This window comes from Passer domesticus, chromosome 6 (genome assembly GCF_036417665.1).
Source record: "Passer domesticus isolate bPasDom1 chromosome 6, bPasDom1.hap1, whole genome shotgun sequence".
Classification (NCBI taxonomy): domain Eukaryota; kingdom Metazoa; phylum Chordata; class Aves; order Passeriformes; family Passeridae; genus Passer; species Passer domesticus.
The window spans coordinates 60,324,445-60,352,349 of NC_087479.1; the positions used below are offsets into that span (position 1 = coordinate 60,324,445).

Below are 27,905 nucleotides of genomic sequence, written 5' to 3' on the forward strand. Positions count from 1 at the left end.
TTCCTCTTTCTTTTTTTTTTTTTTTTTTTTTTTTTCCCTGTTAGTTAACTTAATTAATATCTTGTGTTTTCTAGGAGTTTTTCCTGCCCCTCCCATCATTACCCTGATTATTTAAAACTTGAGCACCTGTGTTGTAATAAGTTAGGAGTTTTCAGTTGGTGGACTTTGGGAACTTGCAGATAAAAGTAGTTAGGAAAAGATAAGTTGGGCCGTGGGATGTTTGTTACAAATGTGCAGGGGCTCCTATGCTGCCTGTCTCTTTGAAAGAGATTTTTTGAGAACTAAGTGACTGTTGAAAAGGTCTTTGCTAAACTCTGTAAGCAGCCAAATTTTAGGGAGTACTTACAATGCAAAATAGCATAAGGTGGAATGAAAATTAATTTTTCTCTAGCAACTTGATCCACTTTACTAAAAAGCCACAGAAGGTAAGGTTAGTCTCCTTCTGTTCTTGTTATAACTTGTTTTCCAGAAATGTGGAAGCAGCCAGTTGGCCAACATGCTTCCGTTCTACTTTCTCAAGAATGTCATTCTTTGACTGCCTCAGCCTTGGATCCCCATATGGAATTGTAAGAAGGGCTCCAGGGTCTGCATGCAAGTTATTTCCAGTTGTTCAGTGTGGGCAACTTCTTGAATGCCTTTGTTTGTTGATATATGCATTTTAAATTGGCTCTTGATTGCTGTGACGTGTTTTAGGCACTGCCTCTTACCTGACACAAAAAGTGCAGGCAAATCATTAGTGTGAGTAAAAACCTTAAAATGAGAAATGATGACAAAATGCACAGCTGTCAGAGGAGCAGAATTTCAGTAAAATGTTTTTGAAAAACTTATAAGTCCCATTTCTCTAGGTCTCTTAGATATGTTTTGAAATTTTTTTTTCTGTAAGTTACTTTGAAGGTTCCAGTGCTTAATCTCCTCTAGTGTGTATTCCCTTTCCAAGAAAAAAAGTTAAATTACTTGAGGCATACCTGAGGATTTTCCCACAGGGAACTGGAGGTAAAACACCAGCTAATAGAAATTCTGAGGAATTCTTACAATACATTTTAGTCATTATGTAATTGCTTAAAATTATTACCAGTAATGTTGGCATTAAAAAGAGGAATCAGATGCCTGCTGGGTTATCTCATAAGCTTTCTGTTTTTTATTTCTGAATCTGAACTATTAAGAAAGTAATCTGTCTACCTTTCTAGTAGCTTTGGAACCTAGCAGTCAAATAATCGGAGGTTAAAAATCTTGGAAATAACTATATCCATGTAAGTCTCCTCCAGCTAATAGAGGGCGACACTGTAGGCACTCTCTTGTGCCAGTTGAAAAGCTGCATTTATGAATATTCACTGTCAGACAATGTGCATGTAAAAGAACACTCACCTGTTCCCAGTAATTTCCTGAACATTGTAAAATTTTCAAAAGTGCTTGCATTAACCCCAGAACTAAGTCTAAAGGAAAAGTGGCATTATCTGCTCTTGTTCTCAGTGATCTGATTTATTTAATAATGTCTTTCCTAAGCTTTTGGGAAGAATTTCTGAGCAGAAATGGGACTATTCGTTCTACTAAGATGACTGCCAGGTCCTGGTCTGTACTGCAGCGTGTTTCCTTTTCCATCATCTAAACTGAATTGTGATTGCAGATGGATGAGAAACTGGGACACAGCAAAATTAGCAGCAGTATTAGTAAATGAGACAGAAAGTGTACTTTGCTATTTCCAGCTATTGTGCAGAAGATCATCTGAGCTGGCTGTCCATTTGCTCAGCTTGATGGGATCACGTGGGCTTCCAGAGGCTGTGAGTAGGAAATAGAGCGGCTGCTGGAATTCAGCATCTCTGGGAATGGGACAGTGAAATGTGAAGAGGGGTCTTCACCATTCCAGTCTTAATTTCAGGAGCCAGCTGTCCCATTTGCAAGGACCAGAAAATGTAAAACTAAGTGAAAACTAGATGGAAACTTGCCAGGTTGCATGTGTGCACTTGCAGAGCTTGGGAGCCTGTCAGTGGGAAGGGCTGAGCTTTTGACACCTCTTGGGCTTTTTTATTTCAAGCTTGGCAATGTCAAAACATACACCATCCCAGTGGGACAGATAAAGTTTTCAATGTTTGAGGAGGATAATGTCTGTCAGTATCTGAAGATTTTTCCTGTTTGCTCAGCATGTGTGGTATCCTCCTATAAGAAATTAGCATTTTACTGCAGAGGGTGATGGTTCTGCATCCTTCAGAGCACTGACTTCACCACTTCAGTTAGCCTGTTGATTTTTACATAATCATTTGCCCTTCTGGAGGAGCCTGAACTTGAAAACAAATTGTCAGTAAAGTTCTTTGCCACTGAGAAGCAGGAGGTAAGAATGTCAGTAAGGTCTGCTGATGGCCAAGCTGCAGTTAAGAATTTTGGTGAACTATTCTCTGACAACTGTGTTTTCTAGTTATTCTTAAACTAAAGGCAGATTTCCAAGACATGATATTCTCAGTGTAGTGAGCACTGGCTTCACTCTGTATTAAGGTGCAGATAGGTCCCTGAGCCCGTCTGTAGGGAATTGCAGAAATCTCTCCCAGATTTCCATTTGGGCCTCCACAGCCATTGGAGCAGGATCATTATTGCTAATGGGATATCAGTTACAGGAAAGGTGAGTGTCTGCTGGAAACCTGCCTGTTGGAATAGCTGGGTTCCAGAGTAGTTCTTTCAGTGAATGGTGTTGCCTCCTTTGGATATTACTGGTGGCTGTTCTACCTGAAGGTGGGGATGATTTTTCTTCCATTCAGGCACAGGTGACACCTTGAACTTGCTGAGCTCATTAATATCCCTAAAAAAGCTTCAGTGTTTACTGCTCTAGAAGGAGGCTTGTCAAATTCAATCAGTCATTATATTTACATGGCAAGTTGTTTTTGGGAAATATCATAATCAGCCTGTGTATTAATGTTTTTCTGAAAGAAAGCATAGAAACTTAACACTGTTTGGGACCCTTTGCAATAAATAGAACGGCTAAAAGAGTGTTTGCAGCAGGAAGATAAATGTTGTTACATTTTTAATAAGTGTGGTTTTTTTCTTCCATAATGGAAATTCTTTTGCTGTTTTTGTTGGGAATCTTCTTTGTCAGAGGACATATTTATCTCCTCTTGTTAAGGCTCAATTTATATGCTAACTGCTTTGGTAAAATGCCAGCTGACCTTGTGACAATTTTGTACACATTGGGACTGGGGCCCTTGTGGTGTTTGTTTCTGTCACTAGTTTGGATGCAATTCCTTTTCTTGCTTTGCACTGCACAGGAAATACTACCTTATAATTTACATTTGTAGAGAAGAAATAAAGACGTGCAAAGAAGGCACTGTGTTTCTTTTTGGGAACAGATTTTTATGGTGCAGATGTAGTTTCAACCCCCCTTTTTAAAATTGTGTGGTATTTCAGGGTGGCAGAGCAGGCACATTTGCAGGGTTACCATGTCCAGTTCAGGAAGGAAAAAAAAAAAAAAAAAAAAAAAGAAAGAAAAGCACAGTTTGACCTAACAAGGGAAATTCTGATAGTCCATCAGTTGTGGTTCTGTCAGCTCTGTACCTTATATTACCTTGGCAAAATTTCAGCTAGCAGGCTTTTGTAGAGTTCTGGGCTGTCTTGACTATGACTGAAATTTGTAAAAAAATCTTATTTGATGACTACAGCATGGTTTCTTTGTAAAGCATGTATTTTCTGTGGTTTTCTGTAATGTAATTTAGTGCTGTAACAAATATTTTATTCCTTGTTAGGAGAACTTTCCCCAAATGAAGTTTGAAAATTTACTGTAGAGGCAACAAAGCCATTAGGAACTGTAGCAGTGCTATACAAAAACAAGAATTCCTGTCCACTGTGGTGAACCAATACTTTCACAGTTAAACCCATTTTAATTCATTGTCTTAGTAAGAACTGCCTAGCAGCTTATTGATGAGAAGCCAATTGTTTTTCTTTTAAAATTCCACTTTCATGAAATTCTTTACACATGGATTACAAAAAACCCTCAAACAACAAAACCAAACCACAACCCTCAAACCAATGTAATCGCTTAAATCTTTCTGTAGAAGAACAATAAAGACAATTCTGCTAGGTGACTAAGGATATTTTGTGAATTACTACAAGCTTTAAACGCAACACTGTAAGGAACTACAGTTTAGAAATTCTCAAGTTTAGCATTAATTTGATAGAGTAATGACAGATATGAGGGATAGAAATTCTTGTGTGTGAATACGAAACCTCTGAAACCCCAAATTTGCCAATTTTTTAAGGAATATCTGATCTTAATGTATGTTATTGATTGGTTTTTCAACCCAGAAGCTCTGTTTAATTATTAATACATCTCTCTCCAAGAATCTCCAGTTTCTAATGTGTGTTTAAAAGCAAAACCTGTTCCCTGCCTCTGAAAGCCCTGAAACCCTGGCCCTTGTGCCTTTGCCTGAATAAGCTGGTGTTTACTCAGAGCTGCAGCACAGCCTATAGAAGAGCTGAGTTGCCATTTACTCTGTTAATATCTTAATTCCATTCAGCTTGTGCAAATGGCCTCAGTGCCATGAACACTCTCCTTCTAATGGAATGTTTCAAGCTATTGATTCCTGGGCTGACTTTATTGCATGCCTTAAGGTACAAACCAAGTTGGAGGCCAGATCTTTGTTCTGCAGGTTTCCTCCAGAAGTGCTTCTGTACAGCTCAGAAAAAGGATTCCAAGGCAAGTTGCCTACCTCTGAGTTTCACTGAGTTTTGGGTGCTCAGCAACTTTAATCAAAAGGCTTTACTGAGACAGGTGTTTAATTAATGGAAATGCACATTTTGTACCTCCATTTCCTCTTCCACACATAGGTTTTCCCATAATGACTCTTCAGAATAGAAGCATCCAAGATTTGCATGTTTGATTTTTCTGATTTTGAGAATATATGCTGCTTTAGATTAACCTCCCAATTGCCTTCTAAAAGTTACTTAATTATTTTTTTCCCTTATCTTGGAGCTGGAAATTTTCCAGAAAAATATTATATTTTCTGAATTGCATAGTACTTGACTTTTTTCTTAATCCTGATGACTCCTGCAATCCTACTGGCTTGATCTGTAAAGCCACAGTCAGCATGAGTGACACTGGGATAATCTGCTTCACTATGCATTTTGATAGAAATTAATTCCACCATGACCCTGTTGTTTTTCCAGACCAGTCTGTAGCCTGTTCCTTGACCAATTTTTGAAAACGATGGCTGGAGCAGTTACTGTTGAGTTTTTACGAGTACAGAAACGTCCAAGTGGTTTATTCTGTATATTCCAGACTGTTATGAATGTGTACTGTTTTCTTCTTACAGGCTTTTTTTTGTTTGTTTGTGGGCTTTTTTTTTCCCTCAGTCATATAGGAGTAAGAAAATGTGTGTGCAGAACATTAAATTTTATTATGGCAGTCCAATTGATGAGTTCAGCTTATTATCCCTGTGTGCCAGTTAAGATGGAGAGGGCAAATGTTAGTTATTCACCTTGGGAAAAATACATTTATTCCCTTGCAAAAAAAGTCCAAGGTAAACTTTGAAAAACATTTTTATGAAATAACCATTTTGAGAGAGAATTTCAGTGCAGCTTTTTTATATCTTTATTTACTTGTGCAGCTGAGAGGAAGAACGGGGAAACAAAACCCCCCACAAATGTATTTGTACAACAAAACAGAGAAAAACATACTAGAAGCTTGCTTTCTTCCTGGTACATTTACTGATTCAGTAGTTTTACTGTGATAACTTTCAGAATTTTGCCTGAGGTTTTTCAGTTGATCGCAACTTGAGGGAAAAAATAAACCCACACCAAATGCACAAACATGGCCAAGAGTTTGCTCTCTCTGACTTGTTGAAGGGCAGGATTTATTTTAAAAGGCACGCTTAGCCTGGAGTTGACTTCTGAATTGAACTTCTGCCTCCAGTGCATGTGGCAGGGTTGTTGTTTGTAGCTGGGGAGCAGTGCTTGGAGCAGTGTTCTGGGCATGACATGCATTTCACATTTCCCCCTTTATTACTTGTGCATGAGGTTCATGATGATTTGCTGTTGCAGGCAAATGTTGAATTAAGATCATCAGCAATTAAACAGAGTAATTAGCTCAATTTCTACATCTTACGGTGTGTCCAGAAAGAGGGAGGACAAGGAAGTCTGAGTGTTGCAGAGGGTCTCCTGTTCCTCTGGTGTCTTGTACATTTCTTCCTGGAAGTTTCTGTGAGACTGAAAACTGTCTTAGAGCAAATTTTTGTAATAATACTCCAGTGACAATTAAATGTACTTGGGTCTCTTGCTAATTCCTTGTGCAAGTCCGCTGAATGCTATCCTAAGTGGTTTGATTTTGCATGAAAACATAGAAAATGAGGAAAAGTAATAAAAACTATAAAGAAATCATTTATTGTTTTCAAAGAAAAAAGAAAAACCAAGAGCTTAATTTTTCAAGGAAGTGTATTCTTAAACTTAACTGTTTAAATTAATTCTGATATCATTTGGTTGGGAGTTTGGGTGACTTTGTGCCTCACTAACATTTGAATATTTTGCTTCCCTTGTGTAGCTATCTTGCATGATAATTTTAAATTGCTTATTTTAAATCAGTGCTTTACAGGAACTCTTCTGAAACAGCAGCAGGTCTTTCTTCTGCAGAATGACAAAGAGCAGGAGCATGAACAAAGTGCATACTTTCAATAAAGATATTCATAGTTCTAGTGTGAGCTCTGCTTATCTTCTTCCTGCTCAGAGATGCCTGTGTTCGTAATGAAAAAAGACTCTGCACTTTATGTAATTGTTTTGCCTTAAATCTTGAGCAACACTCTGGTTTTCACTTCCTTTCCGTATTGTGACCATTGTAGAGAATGGGAGAAGGATTTGGCTGATGGAAAGTTTGTGTCAAGACTCCCTGTAAAGGAAGAGGCTCTGCTCAGCCCAGTCTAGATAATTTATTTCTCCCTTGAGGCACCTGCCTCTCTCCACAAACACTAGAGGGGCTGAAGCTTAATAACCCACATGCAGGTCCTTGCTGTAAAAGGAGCTTAAGCTGACTCATCCACATGCAGATATCCACCCTGTAAGCATTTACAGCCAGATGTGATCAGCCCCACTTTAAAGGTTTGTCAGTCTAAATCTCTTGAAATCAGTAGAGTTAACTATGTGAGTGAGGTTGGCCAGTTCTAAGCTATGTCTTTTAGCAAGCAAAAAAGCCTGTTTTTTCTTCTCTGCTAAACCAGTATTTTTTTATTTCATCTTAGACATTAGTTCATCTTATGAGGTGCTGTGGCCCTTTTAGGTTGGCTGTGTCAGCCATATATGAGGTTAAAATATGCTGTTAAAATAAATGCAGTCCCAAGACATTTATCGGTATTTTAGCACGAATAGCACTGTCTGTTGTACTTGTGAATGTATACATAAATACATTGACATCCTGGCTCTTTGTTCTGGTTGCATCTATAATAATCCCTTATTTCACTGGTAGTTAAATCTTCATTGTGTTGCGCATTTTACTTGGGCTGCTCAGGCTCATTTAAATTAAACAGTAGACTTAGGATGTATTGTGCACAGTTGTAGCAATGCTGCAGAATCTCAGTCAGAAACTAATAGATAAGGCAGGAGGCTAGTAAGCAAACAAGGTATTTCTGTGCAGACTGAAGATATTAATTTATATATACAAATTCAGGACATTATTTCTGCTGCCATTTGGGACTTTTGAGTGACATGCCATTATGAGTACTAAAAACCAATTTATAGCAGTGCTTCATTTCTAGCTTTTCCTTTAGGCTGCTGCTTCCACTGGGGACTGGGAATAGGAGACTGGGTTCTTTTGTTTTGTGCAGATTTCAGTGCAGCATCACAGAAATAACACAACATGTGTAAGGCACAAGTTCTGACTTTTTTTCTGTTTTCTTCTTTATCCTGAAGTATTACAATAGTGCCAGGGTCACCTCAGCATACCCTGTTACAAGCTTGCAGTTGGGTTACAGCTTATCTTAAAAAAAAAAAACAGAAAAAACCCTTAGTATTATAAAGAATCAGTCATGGACAGGAAGGATTTGTTGTGTTTTGTTCTTTCTTGTGGAAGTTACAAGAACAGGAAGGGTTTTGCCTGTGGTGCAGCAGGACCTGCTGCACTTTGTGGCTTGGAGCTGAAGGGCATTTCCCAAACCAAGGGGATAATTTCTCCTGGTCAGGAAATTATGTTCTCTGATATTGTTGGAGAAGTGAAAATGGACAGCCCAAGGGATTGATACCCTTGGCTTCAGTGGGAAGTGGATGTTGGCTTTTAGGGTACCCTTGGTGCAGCTTGGGTGGTTGCCAGCCTTTGTTTGTATAACAGGAAAAGGAAGCCACACACTCTGAAAACAATTTAATTAGACTCGGTTCTCCAGGGCTACTGATCTGATGGCTTTCACAAACACTAAAGGATTTCTTCATTTCATTAAAAAGTGAAGGCAGGGAAATAATAAAAATAGGAGCAAAAAGAATCCTTTCAAATGCTGCCAGATAGAAGGAATTTGTAATGCAAAGATTATGGAATGTTTTGATTTTTAAAGACTTTATCTTAAATCCAAGATTTGCAAAAAAAATGAAGTATGAACTGTTTCACAGGTAACCTGAACCTCTCTTAAGGTAATTTTAATATTTTGTGTGTCATCCCTTACCCACTGGAGATCCAAAAGGGCATCTGTTCTTAAAGCCAGTGCCATGTGCCAGCATTTGAATGTGCATATTGGTTTTTAGGGAGGATAAACCCCCATGAAACAAAGATGAACTAGAAGCAGCTGTGATAGCATAGTTTAACATTCTTTAAATAGTCTCCAGCTCTCTTGAGATCAAGTGAGAAATAAATTTGGGTCTCCATAGCTGAGGACACACCGTGCTCGGTGTATTCGGTACCAGCGGCTGCTCTGTGCCTGGGCTAACCAGACCCACCCTGCTGGGGCTGCCAGGGCCATCCCTGCCCCTGCTCATCCAGCCTTGCCCTGTGCTGTACCAGCCCCTTCACAGCCAGAGTGGGCTTCTCTCTGCTGGCTTTAAATACTCATTAAAATCAGCGCAGTCCAGGAAGGGCTGTTCTGGTAGTTGCAGTGCTAGGCTGCCGTTCAGAGAGCCTGGTCTGAATGCAAGTCTGTGGGTATCTGTGTGCTCCTCATCTGCACACAAAACAACCTGAACTGGCGAGTGACAAGATGAATATAAATAGCCCCGTGCTTTAGAATAGCATAATGTTATGCATGGTTGTCACAACTTGTTACCTGCCTTGGCAATGTCACATTACAGGTTTTGATGTGTTCATGACAGGAGAGTGTCTGAAGGTCATGCAAGTCTCACCTCAGTGCTTTTTTATTAAATATTTACCTTTCATATTTTTCTTCTTATTTCTTTGAAGACACCTTTTAAAGTTTTTTTTCTGTGTCAAATTAATTTTATTCAGTATATTTATTTACTTCTAGAATGGCACGGCATAAAAAGGGAAGATTCAAGGCAAAGAGGAAAAAAAGGCAAACAAGCAGAAGACTCGTGCACATCGTGCATGTTGAAGTTAAAATGGGTGCATAATTTGAGGCATCAGCCAAATTAAAGCTGGTTGGTTCTGTCCAACCACTTAACTGTAGTTGTATACAAAGAGTAAAACATTTGCTGCTCGTTATATGTAAGATACTAATTAGGGTGCTTAAACTGTGTGTGAAACAGCATATGGTATGTTACCTCATAAAGGAGTTTTTTCTGTTTATAGAATTCATTCATTATCTGATTAGAATGTTTAATTTATGCACATCACAAAATGATGTAATTCAAATTAATTTTTAGACTCTTCTACAAGCTTTTTATATGTGGCTGAAGGGCAGGTGATTGTCCAATGATTGCCATCAAAAGTTCAGTCTAAAATTTTTGTGAGTTTGCAGCCTTTGACTTTTTTTTTTCTTCAGTACAGAATTAGTTCAGTTCATGGTATTCCAAACTCTTAATATCATTAGATCAGTCATGATGGTTAGGAGTGAACTATATTGTTTAAATTCTACTTCTGATAAAGAGCATTTATTGAATTTCTTGGTTTGGTGGGGCTGGAGCAGCACAGGCTCTTCCTGATCTCTGGGTGGAGGAAAGTGCTAGTAAAAGGTTTTTGTCCAGAAATATATTCTGCCCTTTGCCTATGGAATTAAGGAAGAATAACTGCTCTTCACCTATGTGGCCATACATGACAGAATAAAATTGTCCCAGAATGTGACAGGGACTCCTGAGAGTATTGTGATACAAGTAAACAGCTTGTGTTAAAAAGTTAATCTGTGCAGTTGGGGCTTTTCTAGGAAAATCTTGTTGAATTGCCAGATTTTGGTAGACATTTCAAGGCAACAGCTGTTTCTGTTTTTTTTGAGGCTGGCAACTGCAATTGTCTGGGACTTTCCAAGACCTGCTTATCACAAAGTGTTTTACCTTCTGCCAGCCATAAAAGTTGTTATTGAAATGAAAGATGTTACCAAGATTCATCAGGAGATTTACAGGGCTCTGACTTTATTGAATTTCTCACCTCAGGCAGACAGTGACCGATGTACTGACCTTGTCTCGTGGGATTTTCTGTAGATTAATGTCTTCTGTACTTTTCCTCCTGCTTTTGTTCTTCACCCTTCCGGTAAGTCCTGCTGGCTAGCTGTCAGTGCCTGGAGATATTCATGGATGATAAGCCCTTGAAATTTTTATCCCAGCAACACCTGAAAAACAAGTACAAACTCTGAGTTTTCAACTGATGTTCAAATCTAATGAATGCCCCTATGGACAAAGTAAAAGCAGTGCTAGCTTGAAACCCCTGCCCTTTCCAGACCCCTCACTTAATTAAACAAGCAGCCTGCTTGCACCTGCAAGAAGGTATGAGCCGAGAAAATCAGGTTTATTTTGATGCCACAGTTTTGGCAATTTGTGAAATCAAATCCTTCCCATTTGCAGAATGGGTTTGGGAATGGTGTGGCTTCTCTAAGGAAACAATTCAAAGGCTGAGAGGTGTGAATATTTTTATGGTATTAATTATTAATGAAGCCAAGGGGAAGAAAGGTATGACTACATATATAATTTTTAAAGGAAATTTGATTGCAAAATGTCACCTCTATTCTTACTAACTGAATTGGCACTTTTCTTCTGGCAGCTAAGACTGTCTGCACAAAAATAAAACCTGGGTCCTAATCATGCTTGTAATAAAACAAATGTCCCCAGTTAGTGTCTGCCAAAATTTGGTATTGCTGGAGTGCAAACCAGTTAAATCTCAACATGCTGCAATATATAGATTATATCCAAGGCTCCAGGCTCTTACTTTAGTAACAGCCAGGACTTAGCAATGACAGTTTTCTTTAAACCCTGCATTTTCCTGTTTTTGCACATGGTCTTCTTAGAGTCTGGTCTTGTAATTAAAGTATTGCTGTCATCCCCAAAGACTGATCTTTTAATTTGTAGTTTTAAAGCAGTCTCTTTTCATGAAGTGATAGGAAATTGCATATAAATATGACTACCAACTGGGATGTTGTACAGCACTAAACCTAACAAATGCTTCCCTTTGTATAGACTATATGAATATTTTATTTAGGAACATTCAAAAAGAATGATCTTGAATTTATCAAGCAGTGAACAATTAAAGGAAATACTTGCAGATTAAAGGTAGGTTAAGTGATTTGAATTGTAAAGTAGAAGAAGGAAATTCAAGGTAGTATAGTGTTTGAGTTGAGGATCCCTTCCTGTCATATGCATACATTGAATTTGGGAGCATAAGTTCATGTTAAGTCACATGTAAATTAAGGCTGACATGATATTGTCCTGTCTGGCATCTCTGAATAATTAACAGGGGAAAAAGAGAATTGTACAGTAGATCTTTGGTTTGGAGTTCTCTAAATTTAAATTTCTGGATATATCACTGAACATTCCACTTTTTCTGCGTCTCCGTACAAACCCTCTTACCTCTGCTCACCACCACATAAAATTTGTATTTTCACATAACCCTACTCTACAAGCAATAGAGTGAAACTCTCTTAAATTTAAATGCTTAGCAAATAATTTTGTTTCAGCTGGGAATCACAGAGTAAATTGCAGGGCAAAATAAAAAAATTAAGTTGTCTATATTGTATAACATTAGTCCATGGAATCGTTCTAAATTTTATTGTGAGTGCTGAAACTAGTTATTCAAAATATGTTAAAGTATTTCACATATAGGTGTACAGATATATTTTCCATTGTGATGGCATCAGGTGGGACCTTTTTGGAAGCAGCCCAGCCTGGTGGGGAAATGTATTTGGGATGTGAGAGTGTGTCCCTGATGCAGCTGGAGTAGAGAGAACGCTCCTCTTCCTGCTTTGGAAGTCATGACTCAAAGCTCCAGGACTAATCCACCTCTCAGTGGGAGATCTTTCTCAGCTGCAGTACAGCCTCAAATCTTACTGTAGCGAAAGTAAACTCTGAATCTCAGCAAAAGAGGCTGGAAAGTGGAGCATCCTCCTGATCTTAGGGGAGCGGAAACTTGTAAAAAAGCTACAGTGAACAGAAGCAGAGCACATCAATCTTACTGCATCTGCTCTCCAGAATTTTTATATGAAACATTATTTTGTTTTAAAAAGTCCCTTAATTCGGCCAGAATAATCTCTTTAAAATAAGGACAGTTAAAGAATTAGGACTAGAGAAACTTTGTTCTGCATTGCCAGTAGCTGCTGAGTTTTGTACTGCAGCCAGGAGCTGCTGACAGCTGTAGTGTCAAACATTTTAGTCATTCTTCACTCAAATGTAGTCATTCTTCATTCTATTAATAGCTATAGAATTAGATATTCTATTAGATAATAGAATATCTAATTCTATTATTAGAATTTTTTATTAAGTGAAAAATACTGTTTCAGCCTAACAGCCAGTCTGATGTGAAAACAAATTATATTTGTGAGTATAAACAGTGTTTACAGAATAAAGAATTATTCTGTGAACCGTGTTTAGTTACTGGTACCAACCCACTTACATGAAAGGTAGAAAGAGACCACTTAGATGAGAAAGCTGCTCAGTATCTGAAAGAAATTTAACTTGCAAGACTCTTAGTTTTGGGATTTGGTTTCTTTTTGTTGGTCATAAAAAACCTGCAGGCTTTGCCTCTGAGAGATATGGAAAGTTTTATGACAAAAATCTTCTGTAGGAATTAGCACAGAGGCCTTGAACAAAATTTTAAAGCAGTGTTGTCTTCAATTATAAGTGATCCCTTTGTCTGGTCTTGGTTTGCTACAAGAGAGTGTGCATTGGAGTTTGCCATTGCTAGGAAGATGTATTTAGTTTGTGTTCAACCAGCAATCAATTTCAGGATACAGATGGCTAAAGGACATGCTAATTTAGTGTTATTTGTCAAAAATGTGCACTGTACCATTTTTTTCAGGCCTGTGTTTGAATTTACTGAGATATTAGATCTTGAGGGAAAATGACAAAGTTGAGAAGACCTTGTGATTTATTTAATGTAATTGGAATCTATTTAAGGCTCTTTATTTTTTCAGCCAGCTCTGGTAGAGATGTACCTTCTTTGGAGTGCATAATGCCTGTTAAATCACCAAGATTTCTGCTCCTTACAAATGAATACATTGGAGCTTTAAAAAGAGAACTGCTCTTTGAAAATGCTGCATAGTCTCGTGCATGGGTTTTTCTGCTGCATGATCTCTGTACTCCGCTTAAAATACCTTTTAAAAGTTTCTAACTTACATTGAACTTCAGTCATCAAGAATTTTTATTCAAGAATGAAAAGAATTCTGTGTAGTTCAACAAGTGCTGGATCAGATCATAGACATGCCAATTCTGCCACTGACTTCTGGGCTGGCTACTTATTAGCAAGAAAAGCTTTTAAGTACCTTGTAAGAAAGTGATAATTAGGAAAAAAAAAAAAGGTGTGGAACAATACTGTGTATAAATCATACCCGTAACACCTTTTGCAGTTGTTCCTGTGGTGAAGCAGATGTTTCAGCAGATGTTTTGTCATGGTTTAATTGTGGAGTTCTTTGAGGCAAGTTGAGTCTTGAGTTCTGCCTTTTGGGGATGTTTGATTGCAGCAGTGACATTCACACTGATGGGCAGCTCCTCTGACAGTCACATTCAAACTTTTGCAAGCACTGGCCTGAACTGAAAGCTCAGAGGAGGGTAGGAGCTGGGGCAGAGCAGAGTTCCAGGGCTTCTGAAGAGCAGCACTGCCTGATCTCCCTTCTGCCCTCCTGCACCTATTTGCATTTTCATTTGCCAAAGTCCTTTGGTTTCAGGGGTTACTGGGGTGACTGCTCTGTGTAAACAGGACATCACGTACATGTTTTTCCAGTGTTTTGATTTGAAATGTGCTGGCTGTTAGGGAATCATCAATATATTGCCTCTGATATCTCTTCACATGCACATTTAAGTCTCGCACGTGTCTACAGTAATTTGAAAAAGAAAAGTCAATATTTGACTTTTCCAAAAGTATTGCCTCCTTTGCTTAATCTCTGTTGGAATTTGATGCAGTTTTTCTCTTAGTGCAGGTTTTCCATTTCTAATGAGAAAAGGTAGGTGAAAAAGGTGCTTAATGTAGTAGGCTTCATAGTAGCTATATCATCAGATATCTGTGAGTGGCTTTGAAAAAAAGTCCATATGTTCTATGAGTAGGATGTTTTTCTCGGTTGGTTCTTTGTTTCCCATTGAAATGTTGTTTTTTTAACATTGTATTTATTCCATTGTTCTACACTAGTGAAGGGTGGGAAGGAATCATCAAAGGAAGATATCTTTCACTAGTAGGTAAGACAGGATCCTTGAAAATGATTTTGACCTTGTTCCTGTTGGGTAACTCCTAAAAAGCCTTTAACAGGTATTAAATATGCACTCCCATAGGCTTGCAGGCTGACTGGAGGGACAGATTCGTGTCACTTCTGGGTGACAAGCTTTCCTGGCATCTGTCAGCAGCACGTGCAGCTGTGCTTGCTCTGCCATGTTCAGGTGAGCTGAAAGGAGACAGGGCTGTGTTCTGGAAGGGCAGATTTGGAGGCAGTAGCTGAAGCAGTAGTGGTCCCTGACTGCTGTGGAAGTCACTCTGCCTTCAGCAGGGATGGGTGAGGGCGAGGATGAACCAGAGCTGAGAAATGCAGGCTCTGTGGGGGTAGCAGGTGCTGCCAGAGGAGCATGGCAAACAGCTGGCTCTCTCAGGAGTGCAGTCTGAGAGTTGGTTCCCCTGCAGTGGAGCTGCCCAGGTGAATCCGGGTGATGCTGGAAACTTGGACAATGTGCAGCTGTTTTTCAAGCCAGGGTGTTGCTCAGCTGTTAGACGTGTAGGAAGGAAAGGAGCTGTGTGTGCACAAGCTCAGCACTGACTCTTCTGCCAGTGTTGGGGCTGTGTTTGCTCCCACTGCTGTGATGTCTGGGTGCCTCACATGTTTGCAGCGTGTTTATCCTCGCAGCCTTCCCCTGGAATGGGAAGGTGCTGCTCACTGCACTCTTTGTGGTGGGGAGCAGAGCTGGATGGGGGCAGACGTGTGCCTGAGTGTGTCTGTAAAAGTGCTGCAAATTGAATCTGAGCCTCTGCACTCTGGGGCTGATACATTTAATTGCTGTCACATCTCTCCGCCTTTGAGCTATACTGTGTTGTGAAACCATAGTTTACTGAAATGGGCTTGTTCTGCTATTGCTTTCTAAATCTTCTGCATGTATCTGAGCATTGCTGAAGTACTCTCAGTCAAAGAAATCATTCATGCCAAGGTGAGTTATCTGATTTTCCATTTTTTTTTCTTGAGGACCTAACCTTGAAATTCACAGTTTGCACTGAGCTGAGAAATTTTTTATTGTGAACTTCATAGATTCCTACCAAACTGCAGAACTTCTGACTGATGAAATTCCATTTTTTTCTTGGGATGTGACTTATGTCTTCATCTGCTTTATTCTCCCAATACAAGTCAATTTTGACTTGTATGTGTTTATATCAACTTACAAGAGATTTTGGGGGGATTTTTAAAAATGAGGGTTTTAGCCTATTACTGTCCTGTAAATGGAGGAAGCTTCTCAAACTAATGTCTGGGCAACCAATCTTCTGCTTGGATGTGTGAAGCTGCTTCAATATTAAAAAAGAAAAAAACCATTTCCATAGCAACCTATTAGAAGCACAGAATGTTTTTGCTGTGTAGGGTTTTTGTAGTTGATGTTGTTACACCCTTACCAGGGTTACATCCTGTAACCAAGCCGTAAGAAAGTAGCCAGTAATAGCACAGCAACATTTGTTTTTCTATTTAGGACTTTGTTCTGCCTATATACTTGTATAAATAAATGTAAGCTGTTTTCAATGAAATTATCTCAGGTTTCTAAAACAGCTGCATATTTTGCCCACATTATCCAGCATTTCTTTTGAGTCCTGATATACCAGAATCAACAAACCTGCAGAGCAGAAGATGAGAAAGCAAAAAGGAGGTTACCCATCATGTACCTACCATAGGTATGTTTAAACAGCTGGATGAGCTGCTTTCTCTCTCCCCAAAGAAGAACCATGCTTTGGCATTTATTTTCATTCAGGAGTGGATGTGCGCCCCACGGTACCTGTGCTAGAGTACCTCAGGATAATGGAGTGAGCCTGAATATTCAGCTTCTGCTTTGGTTGCATAAGGAGGCTGCACATTCCCTCCCAGGGCAGCCCTGTTTAGTCCTTTTTTGGGTGGTGTTCCAGGCCATTTCCTGTCATTACGGGTGGGCAGCAATAACAAGGAAGGCTTCTGACTTTTCCAGTCATGCTTTTTTATGTTGCCAGATTAAATAAAGTCAGCAACAATATTGCACTTACCTTCACAAGCAGAGTGACAAAACAATGCTGCGTCTTGTTTCATGGCCATGTTGGTTAGGATTCCTGATGCATGATGAGGAATTTCTTTTGCCACCTGGTGGGCTGAAGGCTAGGAGGGAGGGAGGATTTCAGGCTACTCAGTCGTTGGTTTTGTTTATTATTATTTTTTTTTATTTTTTTTTTAATGCATTTAAATGTCTGTGTCATAGAGGAACCGAAGAAAACCGTTTTGGGTTTTTAAAACATCTTTCCTGGGAAATTCCATATCTGCTCTGCATTGTCTCTTGCTTGTTCCCATGTTAAGAAATCCTTTGTTTCCTGTCTTGCACCTCTTTACAGTGTCCCAGGTCCAGTATCACTGCACAGACTGGATTTACATCTCTTAGCATCCATAGAGACATGGTTTAGTTGTGGATTTGGCAGTGTTAGGTTGGGCTCAATCTAATGGTTTTTTACAATCTAAATGATATGAGGGAATAATGAAGAAACAGAAGAGGCAGTATGTAATTTGGAAGCTTGATTTGTTTCAAGAGATGCACAAAAAGGAATTTATTTGGCTTAAAGACATTATTTCTTTGTACATTCATCTTACTTTGGTAGTAATTTCTGGAATACTTGAATTTTGCCCCAGGACCTTGCAGCTGACTTTTCTGCTGCCCTCTAACCCTTTTACCTTTGTAAAACTTAATAGCTTTGACTAAATATTTAAGTAGCTAGTGAGTGGTGTCTCAGAAAAGAGTTGATTGAAGAAGTGGGGCCTCATTTTACCTGTAGAGAAGGAACTGATTAACAAAGGATTAGAGGGTAGAGACTGCTGCCCTAATCATGTCACTTCCATGATATGATTTTATAGAAGACTTGCTCATTTAGTTAAAACTGATTTTTTGGTAATTTGATGTCATGATTTATTTAGTTAAAAATACTAAGGGGAAGTTCAGAACAGTTGGATTGACTGCATGGTAATGTGACTGTTTAGTGTCAATTTACTCAGTACCACTGAAAGGTTATTAATTTGGGTTAAGCATTCTCTGTGGATTCACAGCCTGGTATATTTTGAGATTGATACAGCAAATCCATACCTGTCACTGCTTAGCTTGGCTGTAATGTCACACCACTGGGATCAGCCAAGTGACACCACTTACATCTGTGTCTCTGCTTAGGAAAGCCATGGTGATTGTGGAGGCTGCTGATGTAGCAACACGCATGATGTTGTGGTGCCTGTAGCCTGACTGCTGTTTGCACACTGGTATGGCTGACAAGATGCGTGCATTAATTAAATTTAGGACGTGATTTGGAGGTTCTCACTGAGTTTACATAAAAAATAACTTGCAAGCTGCAGGAATGTGGTCATAGATAATTTACTTTCCTGAACTTTGTTGACAGTGAGCCTTCAGGCTGAAAGAGGTAGCTCTTCACTTGGTCAATTAGTGAACCTCCAGCTTAACTCAGCTGCTGTTGGCTCCTGTGGGATTGGTGTCCAGAGGCCTCTTTGAAGAGCTGTCAGTTTAGCTGGCAGGTGTTTATTCTGCAGTGGTGTTATCTCTGGGCACTGCTGATCCCCGTTTCAAAATAGCTGTGACACCAGTAAGCACTGAGGCTACCATTTCTGAGAGTAAATTCAAATAGCTTGATCCTAAAGGCTGCACTGCTTGAAGGGCTTAATGAATGGCTGCCATGCCCCAGAACTCCATCATCCACAGTTCAGTGATCATCTCCTGCTTGTTTGTAAGGCTTCTGCCACCAGAAATCCTGGTATCCTAAAACTTGCATTAACATTGTGGAATTCTGAGAAACATATTTTCTTATTTCTGAAAGAAGAGTTTACTTTCTCAACTTTTTAGTCTTGAAGATTTGTGGTTTTTCTTACCAATGCTTCTCTCATGGTTACTTACTACTAACAGATTTCATTTATTATGCTTTTTAGCACTGGAGTGGTTTGCTACTAATAAGCTGCATCTTATAGCTGGAATATGTCCATGTGCCTGAAACCACAGGTCATAGAGGAATATTGAAATTAAAATGCAGTCAAAGATTTGTTCTTTTCTGAAGATATTTTACTCATGTTTTGAGCACATTAGTTTTTTCAAGGTGTTACACTCCTTTTGTGCTACCTTTCAAGGCAGTGAAAATGTGTTAAAATTGAGTGGACAATGTACAGATATAATTTCAAAAAATGGCATTGCTTTGTAGATTAAGCACCTGAACTTCATCCCATGGTGAAATGCACATTTAGTGTGATTTGGTGTGAACAGAAACCAATTTTCATGGCTTTGCAGTTCAGTTAGTGTAGCATTTCATTACAGTGACTAGGAGCCCTCTCCCTTCTTTCCTCTGAGTTAAATCCAGACTCTTCTAAGGCTCAAAGTAATGTGTACTTTTTCTTGTTTTATCTTTATTCTCAGGATTTGCTAATACTCCCACAGCTGCCTTACATGTCATTCTGTTTTTCTCAGAGGTATCCAGGCAATTCTGTTTTCTTCCCCCTTTCTCTGAAGAATTTCAAAGATCCAAAAACAGAACCCCAAAGATTGGTTCAAGAGATGACAGAAAGACTGTGTTCAGGTTTGCATGTGTATTCTGCCACAAACTCTTAAAGTCCTTGATCTCTCTGCCTGAAATCCCCACTTGTGCAACTTTGGCTAGTTTCATGAGAGAAGGCTGAATTCTTATGTGATACCCTGAAGGGACTCGCTGGTGTGCCATTGCTTTGTTTAGCTGCTGCCTCTTCTCTCAGTTCTGTGTTTTCACACTGCCACTCAGACCCCTCAAGTCTTGTGGCTGCTCAGAAGTCTGTTAAATCTGGCTTTGGTTGGAAAAGAGCAGGAAAGGTGTAATGACTAATCAGGATTTTGCTGCATGCTGCAGGCAAATCTCTTTGTAGTTATCAGGAACTGTGTTATGATCAGTACTGGAGAGTGAGAGAGTTTATTTATAATTACAAAGTCTACTATGTGAATACTGATTCACCTACAGTTAAAAAAAAGTGTCTTCTACTTTTTGAGGAAGAATCTGCAAGAGCCCTGTTGTGAATGTGTTAATGCATTTTGTAAGAGTGAGTGTGTTCCTGCAGCATATCCCACCCCAAATCAGAGACATGCCAGGTTGTTTTTCATGCCTGTCAGTTATTGGAATGTAACAGATGTGAAACTCGAAGGCAAACTGCTGTGAGCAGCTCCTGTCCTGCCCAGCACTCTGTGTTAGTTAATGATTCCTGTGTCTTCCACAGGTGTGTGAAAATGTGTAGAGCACCAGCAGCACTTGGACATATCTAGAAATAGCAATGCTGTGTGTTTCAGATGTGCTAAAGATTGGAGGTATTTGAATCCTGATTCAGCCCCTGTAGTTTGAATGGATATAAATTATATTTTCAGGTATATTTTTTTTTTACTTTTAACCAAACCTACTTAGCAAAATTCTGCTCCAGATGTCTCTTCCATCAGGCAAACCCTGTAAGTATGAGTCAATTGTACATTTCCATAAAACAGTACAAGTACTCCTCTCCTAGTCCAAATAGCTTTTAAACAACCTATGTGAGACAGAACAGAATTATGGATTTTAATATTTATATCTATTGAGTATCAAAGTTATTTGGCTTGACACTGTATCTCGCCTAATTCTGAAAGGTTTATCCAAAGCTCTTGTCTGTTTTCTTGTCTGTGTAACTCAGGACAGGCAGAATCCAACTTCTGGAATAAACAGGATCTTGAACAAGTGAGAGATGGAGAACTTGACATGCTGAGTTTTGTCATACAAAGTCCAGGAACACATGCTAAAGTTGAGATCAATCCTTCTCCCACTCAGTGGTGATGAGACAGCTTTTCTGTGGGCTAGTAGATATATGGATGTTAAAGAAGGTGAGCTGGCCAGCAGATCATAATGTCAGAGCCAGAGCTTTTCCTCAGATCCTTTTGCTTAGCTGCACACTGCTGAGACATGCCCACCAAGGCAAGCTGAGGATATCTTAGGGGTTCTTTGTCCTGCATGCTTTTTAATCAGTCAGTTGCTTGAAATGCTTCTGTGGTTTAAGGTGACTGGCCAGTTATTGCAGTTTTATAGCAGCTTTAACAAAAAACTTTACAGAGTTATGTTGCATAACCCCTTAATTTCAGTCAACAGAGCAATTGCTGACATCTCCTTGGGAAGCAGCATGTGTTTTTTCTTTTCCCCATTGTGAGTCTGGGAGGATTCACCTCTTCACCATCCGTGGTGTGTCAGCACCAACCTAAACTCCTCCCCATTGCTTATCTCCTTTGGAAGCTTTGCCTGCACAGTGGGCATCGTTTGTCTCTCTCCTAATTCCTGTCTGACTGTAAATGAAACAGGAGCATTTGCAAATAATAAATCTTTTCAGTGTATGGACAAAGCTGCTTCTGTAATTGTGTTAGCTGAAGCAGACGATGAGCTGAAATCCTTTCTGAATTAGGGTTTATGTAACTCTAACCCAATTCCTGGCTAAGCCTTGCAGCTCGATCCAGAACAGTGAGCACTGACAGCTCGTGGGTTTTGCTGGAGTCTGAATTGTGTGCCTAACACACTAAGGCTGGAATTGCTCAGTCTGCTTTTTCAGCTTGGGTCTGCCCTGCTTTACTGTCACATCCCTGTGGCAGTGTCACCAGAAGAGAAGGGGAAAAGGCACAGCTGTAGCAGGGGTGTAGTCGTTTCCAAGCAGAACAGGTTGGGATGCGGGGAGGAAGCCAAAGGAATGTGGTTGACTCTTGGAGCAGCTTGGTTGCAGAAGCTCCATGTGGATAGGGCCAAGCTGGCCTGGAAAGGCACAGTCCCCTCCAGTGTGCTTTAGTCTGAAAGCATTTCCTGTGAGCACAGGGGGGCTGCCAAAAAGGATGGAGGTGTCTCGCCTATCACAGGGTCTCTTACAGACTTAGGAGTGAGGGAAAGCCTCCCATCCTTGGCTTTCTTTAGCTCCCCACTGCTGCATTCTTTCACCATTGTGTTGTTTGGAAAACAGTGAAAAGCAATAGGGCAGTGGCATAGGTAAAGAGCTGGAAAGTCGAGGTGTTTTTCTGTAACTATTTAAGGTGTATTATGGAGTGAAGGCACAACCAAGTTCATTGGAAGCCATAATTACACCGTGTTTCAGAACAAGACTATGATCAAAAGAAATCCTCCCAGACCTGCACTGGATATTAGAAAAGAGGAGTTGGTTGATGACACCAAAATCTGAATGGCTGTGAAAACCAGTAACAAATACTGTACAAATAATTTGAGTTTTGTGCTAGATAAAGATATGTAATAAGAGGCAAAAACAAAACAAAAAAATTTTACAAAGACAGTCCTGACTATCTGTGTTCTTTTGTATTTTATATACTTTGACATGTGTAATTGTTTTAAATGATCAGACTATTTTTTAGTGTTCAACATCTGTAAAGAAGTAGTAGTTAGGATGCTGGATTATTCTTACTGTATTCATTTGGAAATACTGCATAGTAGACTTTGAAGTTAGAGCAAAAAAGGAACTTTGTGCAAAACAGGTGATGTTTTTCTTGGCAGGCATTACTATTTAACTTTTTTCAGTTTTAGATCATGAAAATTTTGGTACAAAGCAAAAAAACCCCAAAACTATTCAGCTTCTATAAAAATTTTAGTGCACATCCAGTAGCATTAGGTTTTGGACAAAATTTCTGCTAAGTAATTAGTAAGATGAAAATCAGCTTATTTTTTCACTCAAATAATATTTGACTCTCAACTAAAGATTAGAGAACTCCCAAAAGCTCCCATCGTCTGCATTTGAAGACTAATAGTAAACTCCCTATTGGATTATGACTGGTGGTTTTTCAGCTTCTGAGGAAAGAGGGGATTAATTGAAAATGTCAAGATGGGTTTGTTGGATTTTTGAGGGGGCGGTGGGAATGGTGACAGGGTCTTTTTATTTCCTTCCACAGTTGCAGAGATGAGAGTCTTCTCAGATATGATGAGTGTAAATTTGGAGCAGTGTTCAAATTGATCCTTGAGATTTACATGCATAAAAGATTTTCTCAGAAGTCATTCAGAAGTCTTTGGAGTTGAATGAGTTTCTAAGGGGAATTAAGCTGGCCATGCTAGGCAGCACCTACTGTCAAGATACTGCTCAGGGAGAAAATGGAATGGAAAACTCCATCTGGACTCCTGAACAGTTTTATCATGTGGTGACTGAATCTGTTCTTTGAGCTTGAGGCTGATGATGTTTTGTGATAAGTATTAGGAAAAATATTTATAAATTCACAGTGGAGGCTCAAAGAAGAGATGTGCAGTTTATTTTTTAAAATATTTTTTTATTTATTAGATATTCTGATTAATTACTCTGTAATCTTTTGGACTTGCTGAAAAGCTGACTATCTCAGACTTTTAGTTGCAAGAAGAGGTGCTGTAAGCATGTTTCCCAAAGGTTTACAGTGGGATTAGGTAAAATACAGCCAGTCTTTGCCAGGGCAGAGGAAGACAAGTCAGTCCTTGTTTTCAGTGTCACTGGACACTGTCAGCAGAATGTCTGAGTTAATACAAGGAGCTGCAACTCTGTTCCATAAGCCTGACAGTCTGGCCTTATTGTTTTGACAAAAATTACTGATTTCCATATTCAACCTCTTCTCTACTTGCAGTTTTTCACACTGCTAATCTAATGTGATGGTGTGAAAAAATGTACTGGTTATTTTTTTAAGAGTTCTTGAAGCTTTGTACCTTTTACCTGCTAGGCTTTTACCTAGAAAATAACTGTAACACTGCAATTTCACATCAATTTTCGTCATGTTACCCACAGATTTTATTTATATTTACTATATAATGCACCTATATATGGTGTATCTCTAAATATTTACATATATTTTTAATACATATATTGCATGATTGTACTATACAGATATTTGATTATTTTTATATAAACATACAATGTTTTTTTCCCATAATATGCACATTTTGTCATGTATTTCCTTGTGTTTCTTTTCATCTGTGGAGATGTATACATAATTTCTATGAATAATGACAACTTTTATGCATCTCTACTCTTGAGTTGTTCTGTAGAGAGTATCCAGAAAAATTATCATCTATATGGAGCATTTCCCAAGAGTAATTTACTCTGTAGTATGTAGCCTGCTGGGACTTATTATGCAAATGCTATATTTGTTGGCTCAACCCCATATTTTTCTGAAAGAATGGCTTTTTCATTGCTTTGGGTGCAAAAAAAAGAAATTTTGACAAGGTCAGTATTCACTTCTTTCCTCACCTGTTATCCCTGTCCTTCCCTTTCAAAAAATTAAAGCAGATTACCTCCTGCTGGTTGTATAACTATGTCCTAATTGCTTCATGTCAGTGAAAGCACGGAGTGCCCACATGCAGACAGAATAAGACACTTACTGTGGGGATGAAAAAAGCCCTGCAGAGGTAGTTTGAAAACAACTTTGGGGTTCTCATTACAAGGTCTGATGTTTCATTCCTTAGCAGTAGTCAGCTGGAGACAGAAACATGGCAAGCTGAGGCATGGTTAGAGCCACATCCTTTGGCCATTTGCATTGTTTTGCTTTGGAGGAGCTGCGGCACAAATATCTGAAATGCAGAAGGAGATGCTGCTGATGAAATAGTAGGCTGAGGAAAGTTGCTACCTTCCAATATTTTCAAATTACAAAATATGTGGAATAAGACTGCTCAAGAATATGTTGTAGGCAACAAGTGAGTCTTAAAATTAGCCTGAACCATGAGAATTTTCCCTTCTGAGTTTCATAATAATTTCTTATTATCAGTTTTTAATTTCAAGCTGAGGAGCTTGACAGCAGCTGCTTCAAGGAAATGCAGTTACTGTGATCTTGGAATTTTTTGTGGCTTCGTTATGCTCTGAATTCATTCTTGACTGCTTTATTGTCATAAGGATTTTGTATCTTATGTATCTCATCACTCTTTTCCCAGTGTATCCACACACAGGGCTAATAGATTCTGTTTGTAAATTCATAACTCTGTAGCAGGGGCACAATTCCTGTTTGTAAAAGTGCCTTGTGCTGCTGGAGAGATGTGTAAATGCCCAGAGGTTTTTTACCTCTCTGCATGTACGTGAGTGTGCCCAGCCCCCGGGAGTGGTGCCGGGGCAGCCGTAGGGTTTGACACGCAGGTGTGAGGTCTGTCACGGTGCCTCAGCTCTGCAAAGCCCCTGCCAGCTGGGACTGCAGGAGCAGGGCTGGCACACAGACTCGGGCCACGGCCAGTGCCAAAGGAGGTGAATCCTGCTGGGTGCAGCTCCCTGCTCAGGTGTGGCTGGGTCCTGCAGTGCCCACCAGATGGGACACACGGGTCCCTGGCTGCCACTCTGCTCACCCAGGGCATCCTTCCCAAGGAACAAATCCCTGCCTCAGGGGTGTTTGCCTCTGGCTCAGGAACCAGTTACTGCTTTGTCTCCCCCTGTGGCTTTTTTTTGAAGCCACAAAAAAATTCCAAGATCACAGTAACTGCATTTCCTTGAAGCAGCTGCTGTCAAGCTCCTCAGCTTGAAATTAAAAACTGATAATAAGAAATTATTATGAAACTCAGAAGGGAAAATTCTCATGGTTCAGGCTAATTTTAAGACTCACTTGTTGCCTACAACATATTCTTGAGCAGTCTTATTCCACATATTTTGTAATTTGAAAATATTGGAAGGTAGCAACTTTCCTCAGCCTCCTATTTCATCAGCAGCATCTCCTTCTGCATTTCAGATATTTGTGCCGCAGCTCCTCCAAAGCAAAACAATGCAAATGGCCAAAGGATGTGGCTCTAACCATGCCTCAGCTTGCCATGTTTCTGTCTCCAGCTGACTACTGCTAAGGAATGAAACATCAGACCTTGTAATGAGAACTCCAAAGTTGTTTTCAAACTCAGGGCTACCTCTGCAGGGCTTTTTTCATCCCCACAGCAAGTGTCTTATTCTGAACTCTCCCTTTGTAAAAAAGGAAATGTGGGGATGTGCCCCCTGTTGATGGAGTCACCAAACTATCCTTTGTCTCCTTAAAAAGGAGAAAGCCCAGAAGTTTCTCTTGTCAATTAGGTAAAAAAGACACCTCGTAGGACCTTGGGACTTCACCTCAAACTTAAGGATAGCCAGTTGGACAGAAGCCGAAAAGTCCCGCCTGAGCAATTCACTAGAAAAAGAAGAGAACAAAGAAATTAACTGCTTTTGTGAGGTGTTTTACCAGGAGCAAGAGCCTCTTACCCCTGGCTCAGTTTTTCTCTGTAAAGAGCTTTATTTTTTTGCCTTTTATTAAAACTTTCTGTTTCCAACACTACCACAGAAGCCATCCTGCTGATTTTATGCCATCTGAGGTGGCTGATCTATCTCGGGTGTGAAATAGGTCTCCAAGAGCTCATAAGACCTGGCTTGAGGAGACCCCTGTATCAGGGAAGGGAGAGAGGGAGGGTGAAAGCTTAGTGCACAGTCAGGTTTATTTCTTACTGCAGTTGGTCATGGGTGGCACTAAGTGAAGTGAGAGGAAGAATTGTTGTTTGGAAATACTGATAACCTTCAAGCTATCAGTGTTGTTTAGAATCCACTCACCTTTTTCTGGTTTTTAGCCTTTTGCAGTTCTTTTCCCTCTGATTGTATGAGGCGTTCTGAGGCTTTAATAAGACTGCTTTCAAAGATTTGTGTCTGTCATTTTCTTCATGTGGCAAACAAATCTTCTCATTGTATTAGCCAGCTTTTCATAAATGAATATTGCTTAGTTTGACCACGTGGGTGTTTCTTGCTTTCCAAGAACACACATATTTTACTTTTAAAATACCTTTTTTTTCCCTTTTAAGTGTTAAAAAATGACAGTATAGCTAGAGATCTGAAAAGGAACTAACTTTTTCCTTCTGTGGTTTCTTGTACTTACTTCAGGCAGGTGCATGGAGGACATTCAGAAAAGGAAGAACAAGTTAAAAACTGGCAATAATGGGCAGGCCATGTAATATTTCCCTTTCTATTCACTTAATTATTTAAAAGTATGCTAAAAATTCCATGTATGACAGAAGAAGATGTACTCACTTTTATGCTGCTGGAAAGAAAAAGTTTTGTATGGAACCGGAGTGGGAGTAAAAAAAACAAGAGCCCATTGTGTTTTGGAGGCAAATCAGACAAGCTCTCTTTAGTCATGTTATTTTTCGGACCTTGTGTGCTGGAGGATTGGAGAATGGTTTTCTGGGGGATCTGCTGCAGAGATGACTTGTACACGCACCTCAGAGTTACAAAGACAAGTATGGGAATATGATTTTTTTGTTGTTGCACTGAGATTGTGAGCCTAATTCCCCTCTGCTATGCAACTCTCATTTGATTTTACCTGGAGAACAGGGTCAGTAACACCAGTTCTGGGAACATTTTGTGATGATACATTAATGTAAAGCTGTTGTAATCTAATTCTGCTTGATAATATCCCAGTGATACAGCACAGATGAGATGTGAAGAATAATAAGGACCAGAAACTTAATGAAATTTTGAAAATATTCATAGGAAGATCTGTTCAGAAAACTGAGAGCCATATGAGAGAGCCGTAGTGAGTTGTAAGTTAAATTTAGTCAGTGTGAATTGATGTAGATTCTCAAAGACAGACGAGATTCAAGGAGTCCTTAATTTTTGCCCTGGTATATAAGAAATTAGGCAAATTGGCAACATCTCTAACTTCCTAAGAATATCACCAAAGCAAGTAGAGATGTGGCATCAACAGTGTTGTCAAAGCAGCTAAGTTTTGCACGGTGTTACTTTGAGTCTTTGGTATATTATGCCAAAAACCAAGACGTGTAGCAGTAAGAATTTCTTTTTCCTTAGCCCCTGGAAACACAACTTTGCTGTGGTGTGCTTTAAGGGATACCACCATAGTGTTTCTACTGTAAATTGTCTTTTAACATTCTGATTATAGACAAAACAATGATGTTCCCTAGCTAATATTTGTACCTATTTCTCGTGTTATAAAAATGCCAAACCAGAGTGAGATCTGAGGGAACACGAAAGCTGGACTTTTCTGTGAGCAGTAAAGCAAACTGTAGAATACTGAAGTTAGAAGTGCTGTGAACACAAGGCTACCAAGAAGAAAAGAATCGTCATTTGAAGCCAGTGGCAGCAAAACTCCCCCTGTGTTAGAGTGATACCCTGTTCCTGTGCCAGTTTCATTGACTTCTGTACATTAACATGAATTAAAATGAATTAACACTGCCTCAGGTCTTCAGTTTCCTTTACAGATGGAAATAGGAG

The 27,905-nt window shown here is 39.4% G+C and overlaps 1 protein-coding gene and 1 long non-coding RNA gene across 3 annotated transcripts in view; both read left to right on the forward strand.

Moving 5' to 3' along the window:
• On the forward strand, positions 1-27,868 carry LOC135303912 (uncharacterized). The gene is made up of 2 exons (XR_010365332.1): positions 1-425; positions 26,559-27,868. It is a non-coding gene; the product is annotated as an uncharacterized LOC135303912 (long non-coding RNA).
• Positions 1-27,905, forward strand: part of GALNT18 (polypeptide N-acetylgalactosaminyltransferase 18) — a 209,243-nt gene that overhangs the window by 13,648 nt on the left and 167,690 nt on the right. The window lies entirely within an intron of this gene.